Source organism: Scleropages formosus, chromosome 9, assembly GCF_900964775.1.
Source record: "Scleropages formosus chromosome 9, fSclFor1.1, whole genome shotgun sequence".
In the NCBI taxonomy this organism is placed as follows: Eukaryota; Metazoa; Chordata; class Actinopteri; order Osteoglossiformes; family Osteoglossidae; genus Scleropages; species Scleropages formosus.
Window position 1 is genome coordinate 21,954,142 of NC_041814.1, and position 13,539 is coordinate 21,967,680.

The 13,539-nt window shown below is 40.2% G+C and overlaps 1 protein-coding gene across 2 annotated transcripts in view; it reads left to right on the plus strand.

Moving 5' to 3' along the window:
- The first annotated feature begins 296 nt into the window (after window positions 1–296).
- Window positions 297–13,539, plus strand: part of LOC108935566 (catenin delta-2-like) — a 274,279-nt gene continuing 261,036 nt past the window's right edge. For both annotated transcript variants that reach the window (XM_018754302.2, XM_018754303.2), the window contains exon 1: window positions 297–662. The gene's annotated coding sequence lies outside the window, so the exon portion shown is untranslated. The remainder of the gene's footprint in view (window positions 663–13,539) is intronic.

Here is a 13,539-nt window from a genome sequence, read left to right on the forward strand (position 1 = left end):
AACTCCATTTAGTACGACCCCCCCCCCCCACACACACACACACACACACACACACACACACACACACACACCCCCCCCACTTCGATCGGCACCAGAGATCGACGCGCCCCTGGATCGACACAACCCCCCGCCCCTCACAGGATCAGACTGCGAAGAGGCACCCTCGCAATGGCCCACACCCTCCACAAGAGGTCGCTCTTCGCACTCTAATCAGACACCGGAATGCAAGCGGCGTTTGCTGCTGAGACGAGTGTGTGCGCGTGCGGTGCAGCGCGCGCGCGTGTGTGTGTGTGCGTGTGTGTGTGTGTGTATGTGTGTGAGTGCATGTGTGTGTGTGTGTGTGTTTCTGGGAGCGGAGTGGAGTAGGAGAGCTGCCGTCTCCTTGGCTGTGCGCACCGCACCGCACCGCGCCGATCCGGACCCGGACCCTTTTCCTCGCCCCGATTCGGCGGATACTCCCCACCCCCCTCCCCCCCACCACCAGCACCACCACCACCACACACCCGTCGCTCTTCATCATCCAGCATCCATCGAATGGTCCATATTCCTGGATCTCCAGTCGGGCATGAGAGCGCATCTTCTTCCCCACGTCTGAATCAGCGAGAGCAAAGCGCCGGGCAGTGCCAGCGGAGGAGAGCCTCGTTTCCTCAGGACAGTGTTTGGTGAGTGCGATGGATGTGATCCCTCATCCCAGCTGCTCTTCATCATCCTCCCCGCACGGACACCGCTGCATGATGATGCTGAGCGCGACGCGATCGGCACCCTCTCCTTGACGACGGCGCGCCTCGCATCCTCGCATCCTCCCGCTGTTGCTAAACAGCGTCTCTCCTCTAAATGGCTGCATCCGCCACTAAATCCGTCGCCTCGCATTCATAACGCATTCATATTTAGCCGAACGTCCCGTATGATTTTAACTCCCTGCGTAAACGGGCTTCCTTCTTTGCTGTTGCATTTGCTTACCGTAGCCTCGTGCCCAGTGACCTAAATTTCGATTTTTAACCCTTCATTTTTTTTTTTTTTTTTTTTTTTTTTTTTATTATTTTTTTTTAAACGTGGATCTCTCACGTATGAAAGACTCGAGTGGTTGCACTTAAAACCCCCTTCTATGAATAATAGGAGGTTCCTTTGCTGAGAGGCTTCATAAATGCTGTGTGTTTTACTGGCACAGTTAATGGCCGAGAATGAAAAAAGCATCACTGTTTCCCCTCTTGGTTCTCCTGTAATGTGTTTGAATCGCAGGCAGGTTTATCACTGAGCCACAGCGTCATTTATCACAAGGCGGGCATATGGGACTTTTATTTGCACCACATTTCAAAGTGCACTTCACAGCTTATACATTTATACTGTCAAAGCAGTTTTTTAAGCACCAAGCCTAATTTAATTGAGGTAGTTTTATTGCCTGTTTCTCTTGCAGTGTGTGGTACAGTGCACGGTACAGGGACTACATTATGCACGATATATGTTAAAATTATGTAATAACAGTACTTCTGTGTCACACCTTTTCCAATGTGTGGATGGAGAGAATTGTGTAGCTTTGACTCAGTGGAATTTGCTGGTTATGTATGTACAGTATTCAGGTGAACTGGTAGCTCATATTCATAAATGAGATCCATGCACAAATGCAGCGCGGTATTCATAAGGCATTAATGGTGTTTGTCTGAAAATGATCACATGTCGTTTTTGTGTGCGGGGAAAATGAGGGTGTTGAACTGGTCAATGTGCTTTCAGACCTTCAGCATATTCATCAGTATTCATAAGTAACAGAAGATTTAAGTTCCTTCTGCCCAGGTTCTCTGCTGTATGTTTGTTCACCTTTTATTGTTTATTTTATTAACATTGTAGAATGCTCCTGTTAAAGATTGATGAGGAGAAAAATGAGATTTTTGTAACTTGCAAAAAACAGTCTTCTTTTTTCATGGGGATAAGTGATATGTTGTCTTTGAGAATTTTTTCCCTTTCATGGTCTTGTACGATGCATGTAGCGTATATGGTACTGTCAGTTTCATGGCTGTAGTTTGTTCTCAGGAGTCTTCTCAATATCTGCAGTAGTTAGAATGAAACATCAGAAGTATGAGCCTGTTTTTTCTAAGTTTTCTCTCTCTCTCTCTCTCTCTCTCTCTGTGGGTTCAGTAAGATTGATTGATTAGTTTAAGCTCTTGACAGATGGCTCACGAACCCCAAATGAAGAACTGCAAAAAACAAGCACTGAAAAGCCGAAAAAAGATAGCTAGCTAATTTAAAGTATCTCAGCTACCTAGCTAGCTAATTGGCCAAACTCGGTAAACCTGATTTATGTGCGCCGTAAATATTATAACAATAATATAACCTTTAAATTAAAAATAAAAAACTATCTTTTTGCAGCCAGATGTTTTGCTCTAATTTATTGTTTATGGACTAAAACTGTGCAGAAGCCTGAGAAGTTTTCCCGAGCTTTGGTATCAAATAATGCACTGTATTGGGAAAACAAGGATAAACGTGGTTGATCGGCGTGAATGAAAGATCAATTTGATGTACTGTAAGTCATGCATTTAGAGGCTCTGTCAAATCTGCTGTAATTATTTCATTCTTCTGGTGAAAGACTGATATACAGTATTTAGCTGGAGAACCAATAGCTCCATTAGCCTCTCTTGCTGTGTGGCCTACTTACGCCAAAAACTTAAAATGATACCCATTTCCTCACCGCTTGACACTTGGCATTATAAAGATGGATAAGGGTAATGGAGCTGTGATAGACTTATGCCTCATCCAAGGGTGTGCTTGTGCGTCAAGCATTCTGGTGCCGTAGAAACTGGGATAAGCTGGAGGACCACAGTGTTATCCCTGCTCACTCCTGACTGACACATTTCTGAGGAGTTTATACAGCTTACATCAACTCCTTCTGAGCATTACAGCATTTACTGATGAGCAGTCATTCTAGTAAGTCTACCTTATATGCAAATATGTACATACACGTATTGCTCAGTAAATCACCATATTTTAAAGAATTTACACTTTTGATGCATCTCTGCAGCACTGATGAAGTAAAAGTCTAACCTTAACTCACAAGGAGTAAATGTACTTGAGTCATTTTTTAACAAGTGATCCTTGCTGATGTGTGATATTTAGTGGAATAGGTATCAGTGTCTCAGGCCTATAATTATAAAATCAAATTACCTGGCAGCCAGATGAATGTATCCTCTGTTGGATGGAGGGCATTTTAAATCTGGAATTAGTGGGATAAGCTATTGATCAGAGTGGTTACTGGCAGGTGTTGACACGCTGAGCGCTTGTAGCAAGTCCAGGATCACGTCTCGGAATGAGCTCATCGTCAGAATGATGCGGAATGATGCTCTTTTTGGCTGAAGTAAGGGCTTCTATTAAAAGGCATGTGCCTGTCTCAGGAAAGACATGTTTGGCAACACACAGAGGCACATGAGATGGAGACTAGGTGGCAACTTTTCACACACGCACAAACTGGCGGGGATCGCAGCCAGTGATGTCATTAACACTCCTACATGTATCTGGAAGGGATTTCTGCAAATTCATATCTCATTGCACTGTACAGAAGTATGCTTTCTAAACTGCAGACAGCACCCCAAAATTACATTTTTCATACATTCTGTTGACAAAAATGGATATTATCATTAAGCTATATGTGATAGCTAAATAATAATACATAATGTGGATCATGACATAAATTAGATCCTGATTGTTTTGCACAGAATAATTATGAGGCAGCTTTCATAAAATCCCTACATGCTGACTCTGAGTAGAGAAAGGACTAGGGATATTAAGACATTGAACTGTCGTGTAACATGACTACTTTACTATTAATTGCTCCCCATGTTGAGGTCTGATTCTGGTAGGGGCTCTTCACCCTTATTGTGGCAGATTATCCATTCTATGGGGCAAAGACTCACTTGGGACACAGTGACACTTTGCAAGGCTGGCACATCACCCTCACAACCATCTCCCCCCCCCCAAGAGCCCTGCAGATGAATGTCTGGGGGGTGGGTCCAAGGCATTCCAGCAAGGCCTCCAATGTGAGTCTCACTGTCAGTTTTGACACACTCATTGCTGTTCCTTGTCTGAGCAGCTTCCACTTCTACCCTTAATTGAGGAAGAAGGCAATCTCTTGACCTGTGTTTGCATCCTGGCTCCAAGGTAGAAGATGCTTGGGAGAAGGTGTTGGAAGAAGTAATGCGCTGATCAAACGCTGAGTAAAAGGGAAGTTGCTTGAGCTAATGAGATGTTGACGTTGAGATCTTGTTTGGTTGCTGAAGAGGCTATTGTAAGGTAGGGTGCATTTCTCATTGTAATGGGGCAAGATTCGCATAAAAGGAGAACTAAATCAACACAACTTTCTGGTCTAGCATGTATGGTTGCATTAGCAGCGGTCAAGATTCCACTTGTTTTCATGTATTGCAAAGCAGTGTGGAAGATCAGTATCTTTGCATTAATCTTGTGTGAACTCAAAAGGCTCATTAAGCTAACTGCAAATGCTTCCCCCGACTGCATATGTGAGTAATAATTTACATGAAATTCTCCATTTTGAACTCTGGAACTCTTTTTCTACCATAAATAACTATGAATTATGTAAATTTATGCACAGCATAAGTCGTTTTTCGGTTTATGGGCAGCGTGAAATATGAAGACTTTTGGGTATATTTATGGTTACTTCCTCACTTTAAGTCAAACATGTAACACGCCCATTTCTCTAATACCAAGAAAGAGGCAGCGTTTTCTAACTGAAGTAGCTCCTTTGTTAATTCTTAGTTTTCACTTAAAAATCCCCAGTTCCCTCTTAGAGTCCCAGTCCTGCTCCAGGTGGGCGTCTCTCTTCACAGGTGCTCCAGGTTTCTTTGAAATGAACAAACAACCTCAGCACTTCACATAAGTGCTAAATTAGTTCAATTATGGGTATGATTGCTTTGATCGGGTGCTTAAGTGTTCAGTTACAAAGAAACCCGTGCATAAAGTGCTCCTCCAGGACCAGGATGGGGGACACGGTGCACTGTGTAAACTGCCATGGAACTATCAGCAGTTCAGAGATTAGCAGACGGATTTCACGTCTGCTTCTCGCTATCCCCCTCTCCACCCCCAAACAACTCCTCCCCTGTTGATGGTATATAATGGGCACGAGTCCAGGTTGTCAAAGCATGCAGATCGTTGTACAAAAAATCACAACATGCTGTGCCACGCTGTAATTATCATTAATTATTTAAAAGGTGCATTTTACCAAATGGCCTACAGCAGAACTGCTGGTGCGTATTTAATACTAACTGTACATCTCCAGTCGCCTCTTGGTTTGTACCTGTCATTGCTTATGCTGTGGAGGTTAATAATGGGTTTGGCTATCAGGGTCTCTAAAGGCTAATTGGCCATCAAAGGAAGCCAGGCTCTTAAAAGCCTCGGCGATCATCATTTCTCCGTACATGAATAATTCATCTCAGTCTGCTTTTGATGAGGGGCTTTGCTACGAACACATTTTGGACACATCTCTTTCCTAGTCTGTTTTGAATTGCTGGATTTCGCTTTTGTAGAGGTTCCTTTTTGTACTTTTTAAACTCATGAAGCGATGACTTTGAGCGCAGTTCTATCACAAAAATAGCAAATGACCGTCCAACCTGCTGAAACAGCTGTGGCCCAAAATCAAAATTCCTTCTTCTTAAATTCAATGTTTGTATGAGAGTCTGATCTTTCAGGCAGAATCAAGGAATTTTCAGTCGGGTTTTTGAAGTGCTTCCTTTTTTTTGAAGATTTTGCAGACTGCACACTTGGCAGGACTATCTGTGTCTTACAGACCTTGACATTAATGAGAAATTTGCAAAACCAAGATATTGCTGCATTTTCAAGCCTACTGGCCCTTGCATGAGTTGCAATGACCCTATGACGTGTGCGTGGGAGAAATGGAGAGAAAAAACTGACAGCGGATCAGGGCTCTCTACGGGATACATGATGTGCATGCCTAATACAGTGCGTAGTTTGTTAAATATTGCGCTAGTCCTGCTTTTGCTGCAGTTGCGAAGCTGAACTTGCAAAGTCTTGTCTTCTGTTCCCCTGCCCATACACCCTGCTATCTGTCTGAGCCTTGAGTAAGTCCCCAGCCCCGGGGTAGAGATGCAACATATGCTTGCAAGGTTTTGAAATAAATGTGCTATCCACTATTTCCAGTGATTTTGGTACCCGTAAAATTCTCTGGATGATGCATTATTTATTTATTTAAATTCCTTTAAGTTTATTTCAATTTAGTATTGTTTGCTAAATATTTCAGTTAATTATAATTGACAATTTAAAATATACATTTGTTCAGGTCTACTAAAGAAGTTAAGAAGCAAAGTGTTAATAATATCTCTTTGTGATAAAATAAATGAAACATTCATCCATTGTCAACAACTGCTTGTTCCATGTGGGGTTGCGGCCAGCTGGCGCCTTACCCGGCAACACAGGGCGCAAGGCCAAAGGAAGAGGGGACACACCCAGGATGGGACGCCAGTCTGTCGCAAGGCATCCCAAGCAGGGCTCGAACCCCAGACCCACCACACAGCGAGCACCAGCTGAACCCGCCATGCCATCACGCCCGCTTTAATGAAACATGCAATGCTCAAAACACAAAGATTTTTAATATAGAAGCATCCTGTCTTCAAAGTGTCACAAGTGGAACATGGTTTTCAATGGTCTGTTGTGATTGTACAAGGGTTGTAAGAAAAAAATCCAGCTAGATCACTGGCAAAGCTGGGAGATGTTTGGGTCAAACACTCATCAGTGGGGGATCTCCTTGTGTCAAAGACTCCAAAGGGATGTAGGCAATGATTCATTGGTCTGTAGCAGCTGGATGAGAGCAACTTTTCCAGTTTCACATGCACAGGCTACAGTGGGAGTAAAGGCTCTTTCATACTGGGAGAGAGTTGAGGTTTCCAAGGATGAAGGTAGAAGGGATGTGAGGTTAGTAACAGTTTAGGGATAAAAATCTAAATATGGAAGGAGAACAATATATTTGGAAATATGTTTACCTGAGAGCTGATGTGCAGTTATTATTTCATGTACTTATCTGGATGTGATATTTGTCTATATCAGTGTTACTACAGTGTCCCATGTCCGTCTTTCACCGCTTTGTGTCTTTTTAGTGCTTTTGCCTCAAGCAATATTCTACTTATTATAAATAAATAACATAAACAAGGGTACTACAGTAGGGCTCCATCCAGCAGTTCCCAGCCTACGAGTGCACGTCCTTAAACTGTAGTTCACCTACAGCACATATCCCATTTTAGATACTGTATATGTGATCCAAAGGATGGACATACTGGCGCAGAAAATCTGGGATACCATATAGTTTTACATAAATTAAAAGCAAGTTTTAAATAATCAATTTCTCTGTACAATTTGCATGTATATGTTCACACAGAAGCAGGACCTAAACTAGATTATGTAACTTGTTTCAGGTGCATATACAGGTGTATATGAGGGATATTTAAAGGAGAGTCACAGTTTACCATAATAAAAAATCCAAAAGCAGAGTAATGTTACATTATACAAAAGGAGTGTTAATTGTTTTGACTATCTGGCACTTCTGAAAGACAGATTTTGCAATTAATAATCATCTGTCATCACTCTGGGCCTAAACACTGAGTGCTGGGACATTGCAAACTAAATCATTAAGGCGAACAAACAGTTTGCTGTGTTAATCAAAAATAAAGCTTCGAGCTAGAGAAGAAGAAATGAGTGCAAGAAGAAATGATTTTGTTCTTTTCAATAGGGAAAACGGTACCTTTGTGGTTCGGGGTGAACAGCATCAAATGTGTGTTAGAGTCTACATGCTTCAATTTTGTAGTATTTAAAAGAAAAACAAAAATAAAATAAATAAATAAATAAAATAAATGTTTTAACACTTCATCATTCAGGTCCCTTAGGGAATTGAAAGGATGGGGTAAAGAGGGATGTGCTATCATTACAGCTCGTAGCAGTTAAATATATAGTAGTTTTAATTATCTATACATTGAAAGCTTCCATGGAGGAGGCATGCCAATAGCCCCTTTAATAATGCAGACCTTAAATTCATTTATTATACTTATTCATTCCAGTACCTTTTACCCGCAGCCAGAGTGATTAGTTAAAATGGAGCAAGCTCAATCTCAGCGTAAGTGTAGTTCAGTAACCATGTGCTCTGGCTCTTTCACCACAAGGACCTCAATTCCTCCAAGAAGCCAAGGGGACGTTTTAGTGTTTCTCAGGTGTCCAGTTTCTCCTCTCCGGATCAGTTTTGCTAGATTCTACACACGCTTTCCATAGGTCCACAGCAATTAGTCCTCCCGCTGCTTCTTGATAGGCTGGGGCTCAAAGACCGGGGTCATGTCATACCACGGCTGCTGTAGGAAACATTGCTCAGCATTGCTCCCGGAGTCTTTGCAGTTGTGCTAAACAAAGGCCTTTCAAAGATGAAATATGAGAAGTTGCGCTCAGATATCGGGCTATTTATGGACCATACAGAACCTGTGCATTTGCATTGTGACTTGAGAAAATGTTTCTACTTGACTTTACAATAGCTCAATGAAGTCAATAGTGTCACTCTGTTCTCTGCGGAGACAATGGATAATTAACCTGCTATGCGTTGTAATCTTTATAATGAAAATGAGAAACAGTTTTTGACAGCAGTATAACATTAAGGATCTAGTCTTTATCTTTCCTTTGTTTTATGCGGCATCTATTTATGGAGTGCGAGTCACTGCACTTCACAGTCCTGTTTGCAAATGATTAATTAAGTCCAGAATAGGAAAAATAGTGGCTCTTTCTTGGTACGTTCTCGACTTCCTTGCGGGGGATGATTCTGCACGGTTGACACAATGAGGGATTAGGCCTAATCTATTTAGTCATTCCAACGTATGTCTGTCTATCCATGTGAATATGGGAAATTTTTATTTTTCTTACAAAAAAAGAAAATCTGAAGCTGTTGACTTACCGTACTTAGCCTTTCTGGATTTCGGGAGAATGGGCTTTAGGGTTAATTTATATTTTTCATTCTAGAAACAAACAGTTCCCTGTGATATACACTGACCAGTTTTAGATGTGGTCTGAGTTATATTTGAGTTAAATTTACAGCGCAGCTGCTATATCATATTAACTGAACTGTCGACACTGCTGTGTATTCTTGAAACATTTTCAAGAAACAGCAGTTTGATTTTTATTTGTATCCTCGTGTCTCTTTGAAATGATTACTGCTTTCTTAAACTTAATTGTGGTCAATTATTAAGCAATTACATCATGAAATTGCAATTTATCATGAATTATTAATCAGTTATTAATTTACTTATTTCAATAGCTCCCAGCTACTGAACAATTAAGTAGATGATTGATTAGTTTTAATTAAACTGAATGTTATCTATTTTCTCTAGTACAAATGAATAAAGTACTTGGACCTATAATTACATAAAATTATTATTATATAATAACAAAAGTATATGTACAATGTTCACAAAGACATGGAATGACTGTTCATGAACACAAATTTGATTTAAAAATATGTAGGTATATTTAGAAGCGAGACATGTAATGTGAAATGTCTAAATTCCAAAAAGCTGTTAGATGACACTGTTTACTAAGATTATAAGACTACAGTATAATGGAATTAACTTGAATGATGAGCATTCCTTTTCTTACTTGAAGGTACAGCTGATGTGCTGAAGAAGGGACATTGCTGACTGTGTATTGTGGATAACAATGCTTTGGTTAAGAACATATTTCAGGTCTAAGGAGGCCCATTGCTATAGAACCCTTGAGTGAGGTACTTCATCCTGAATTGCTCTGTTAAGATACCCAGCTATGCAAGCTGGTGAAGATGCAAGCTGCTTTGGGTAAAAGTGTGAGCTAGGCAAATAAATAAAAGTAGTTTTCAATGACAGTTCTTGAATATTATATATGTGTGATTTTGATGTCGATGTGAGTTTTGGGTGACATGTACGGTTCAGTTCTCATAGAAGTTATTCTCAAATTTAAAAACAAGGGTGTTACAAACTATTTTCAGTTGTATCCAAAGAATAAAAGCTACTATTGTGCTTAATAATATAATATAAAAATTACTAATTTGTGACAAGAATTGTAGCATTAACTCTTTGTGTAGCACTACTTTTGGTTGTAAATAATCCAAAGAGTTTAAATCTCTTCTCAACTACCTTAAGAGCAAAATATATTATTCATTATGTAGTGTGCTATTTTTAGATCTTAGCTCCAGTTATTTCATATGAATCCCAAAACGGCATGAAGCCTGGTGTCAGGGCTGCCACACAATTACCACCCTGAGTGACAGCTCAATTTTATCCCATGGAAATTAGGTGGCACTGAGTAAGCTCACTGAAAGCAGATTTAGGAGGGTCTGAGGTTCAAAAAAATAGGAAACCATGCAAAAAGAATACTCCGCATGTAGGATTTTAAAATGAAGTAGTTTTCCTTTTTTTTTGAAATAAAACTGGGTTTGGGGTGGTACAGACTACAGTGTTCTCCCTGAGCTCTGAGCCTGGCAACTTCAATGTCATTTACTTGCCTAAAGCAGGAGTGATAGGAAAGAGCAGCTTTTCGGCAAACTGCAGAGGTGACTTGTCGTCCATGCTGTGGTTTCTCAGCCTTACGTCCGACCAGTAGGGGGTGGCTCTTCAAAGCACAAGTCATTGCAGAAACATCAGTAACTTAGCAACATGCATACAATTTTGCGGGAGTATAATTTACATTTATTCATTTAGCTGACGCTTTTCTCCAAAGCTACTTACAATGTTAAGGTTACACTTATTACAAGCTATTACAGTTATTTACGCATTCGTACAGCTGGGTAATTTTAGTGGAGCAATTTAGGGTAAGTACCTGCCTCAAGGGTTCTACAGCAACAGGTGGGGATCAAACCTGCGACCTTTAGATCCAGAGGCAGCAGCAGCTCTAAGTACTACACTATCAGCTGTCCCACTATGCGACCAGCTGCCCCCTAATGGGGCAACTCATAATGTAGTGGTTAGAGCTGCTGCCTTTGGACCCAAGGGTTACGGGTTTAAGTCTCACCTCCAGCTGTCGTACCCTTGAGCAAAGTACTCGCCATAAATTGCTCCAGTAAAAATTACCCAGCTGTATAAATGGGTAAATAGAAACACCTAAGCAAAAAGACCCAGTATTGCATTTTTATCCTTGAAATCATTCTATTTTGCTCTATATCTCATAATACATCTTTATTATCGTTCTGTTATTCCACATTTGTAGACCACTATATATTTTTATTTTACCACTATATTTTTTTATCTTACTTTATTTATTTTTTCCTATTTTTATCATTATATATTCTTCATTTTTCTATAGTATCTTTCTAATTTCTACTGTATTTGTATTGCCTTATTTATTGTATCTATACTATTAGTTTGTATTACGGACAGTCAGAAAAGCATTTCACTGCACGTCGTACTAAGTATGGTTGTGTATGTGCCAAATAAAACTTGAATCTGAACTTCTAAATTGCTTTGGAAAAACGAATCAGCGAAATGAATAAATGTATAATTATCTTCAGGAGGCACAGCCACTGATTTTTGTCCACTATAGAAGGCGTGTTTTTTTAAGTGCATCACCCAAACTGTACATGCTACAGTGCTGTGCCCTAACACACCTTATAGTGGACGTTCTCTGTTTTTAAATTACTTCACATAATTAGGTGTGGGGATTGGACAACTCTAGAAATATATGAAAAGTTTTCTTTTTTTGCCGTCTGTCATGAAGATATTGGTGCACCAGCAGCTTTTCTCTCCTTGAGCTCGGAGTCAGAAGCGGAAACCCTCCATAAAACAACAATCTGTGATCGTGTACTTATCGCATGGGGACAGCCGGTAGTGTAGTGATTACAGCTACTTTGTTTGGACACAAAGGTTGCAGGTTTAATTCCCACCAGTGGCCTAACCCTAACCCTAAAAAAAAAATTGCACCAGTAAAATAATCCACCTGTGTAAATAATTGTAAGTGACTTTGGAAAAAAAAAAAAATCATCAAATAAATGTGCGGCAACGTCTTATTACTAATTGTCACAAAGAAAAGAAATTTGTTCAGAAGTCTTGTTTGTGCCACAGCATTCAAAATGATAAAGGATTTATCAATACTGATGTTTTAAGATAATCCTCAGCTACCCATTGCTCATTTAGAAGAGACAGTCCTTTGGCACAATTGCAGCTGTTAATAACTGTCAGACGTGGCAGAGCGACACGTCAACCGACGTGTTGCGTGTTCATCTTCACAGAGATTCTTGCATTGTGCGTTGCTGCCATACAAAGTCACAAGGAGTGCAAAGTGCTGGAAATCTCCTGGGGGGGAACAGGGCCTGTGGGGGCTGTATAGCCCCACCCGGTGACGGTGGCAACTCCGCATCAACGCGAACGCAGGGAAAGGGGAAGCACGGTGGCTGATGAGGGACATTAGTCACAAAGTGGAATTTTTCTACTGTGGTTTTAATATTAATCAATTCTTCTGGTTTAATCATAATATTATTAGCCAGTTTTTGATTGATTAATAAAATATAATAAATATATTGTATTTATATTAATGTATTTTCCGGAAGACCCAAAACTGAAAATTAGCAGTTATTAACAGATGGTAAAACAACAACTATTTGCTGTTGGGTGGTGAGATCAAAACTCTGCATATATACAGTATACAAGACTGCTAAGAGTGAACTTGGTCACCCTTGTTTTACAGTAAATTGCCTTTGAAATGGCTTAACTAGTGACACAGAGAGATTTGTCATTCCAGTTCCTTGGAAATGCTTGTTTTTTTTTTTTTTTTTTTTTTTTTTTAAACTCATCGACATTGATTTACGTTGTTTGAAAGGCTCAGCAGGGTTGAGGTTTCAGAATGAGCTTAAGGCAACCTCTTCCTCTCTGCAAGAACCACATCTTAAGGGAAAGTTGTAACTAACAGGGTATTTAGGCATGACACAGATAGTTTTGTATCTGATACAGTAGGAAGAGGAAACTGGGGAAGCACTAATGAGAAGTGATTTTGGAGGGACCTGGTGGTGAATTTCTGCACTTAGGATATGCAATAAAAGGACATGTACAGGTCTTATATTTCGAACTGCATTATACTATTATTGTGTTGCTTATCTGAAGTGTTTGTCCAAAGGAACTTAAATTATTCGGACCATTTACAAAGCTGGGTTTTTTTACCTGAACAACTGAGTGTAAGAACCTCACTCAAGGTTACTACAGCAGTTATAGGGAAAAGGACATGAAATGGCAACCTTCATTTTACGAGTCCACCTTTTTAACTGCGACACTTTACTAATAGTGAGAGCACAAAGTCTAGTTTTTAATTGCGATAATTCCAGTTCTGCTGTGGAAATTGTCATTTTCCCCCCAAGCAGGTACTTAACATAAATGCACTTAACCCAACTTTATGAAGTAGAGTTAATATGAATAAAGAGTAACCTTTTAAACGGTTTCAAAGCTCTTTAAGTTTTGCATACTTAGAAAACATTGAAGTGTCTTTCGATATGCTTTATCCATATAATTAATTGACTGCAGCTGGTACTCTAATCATATGGATTAA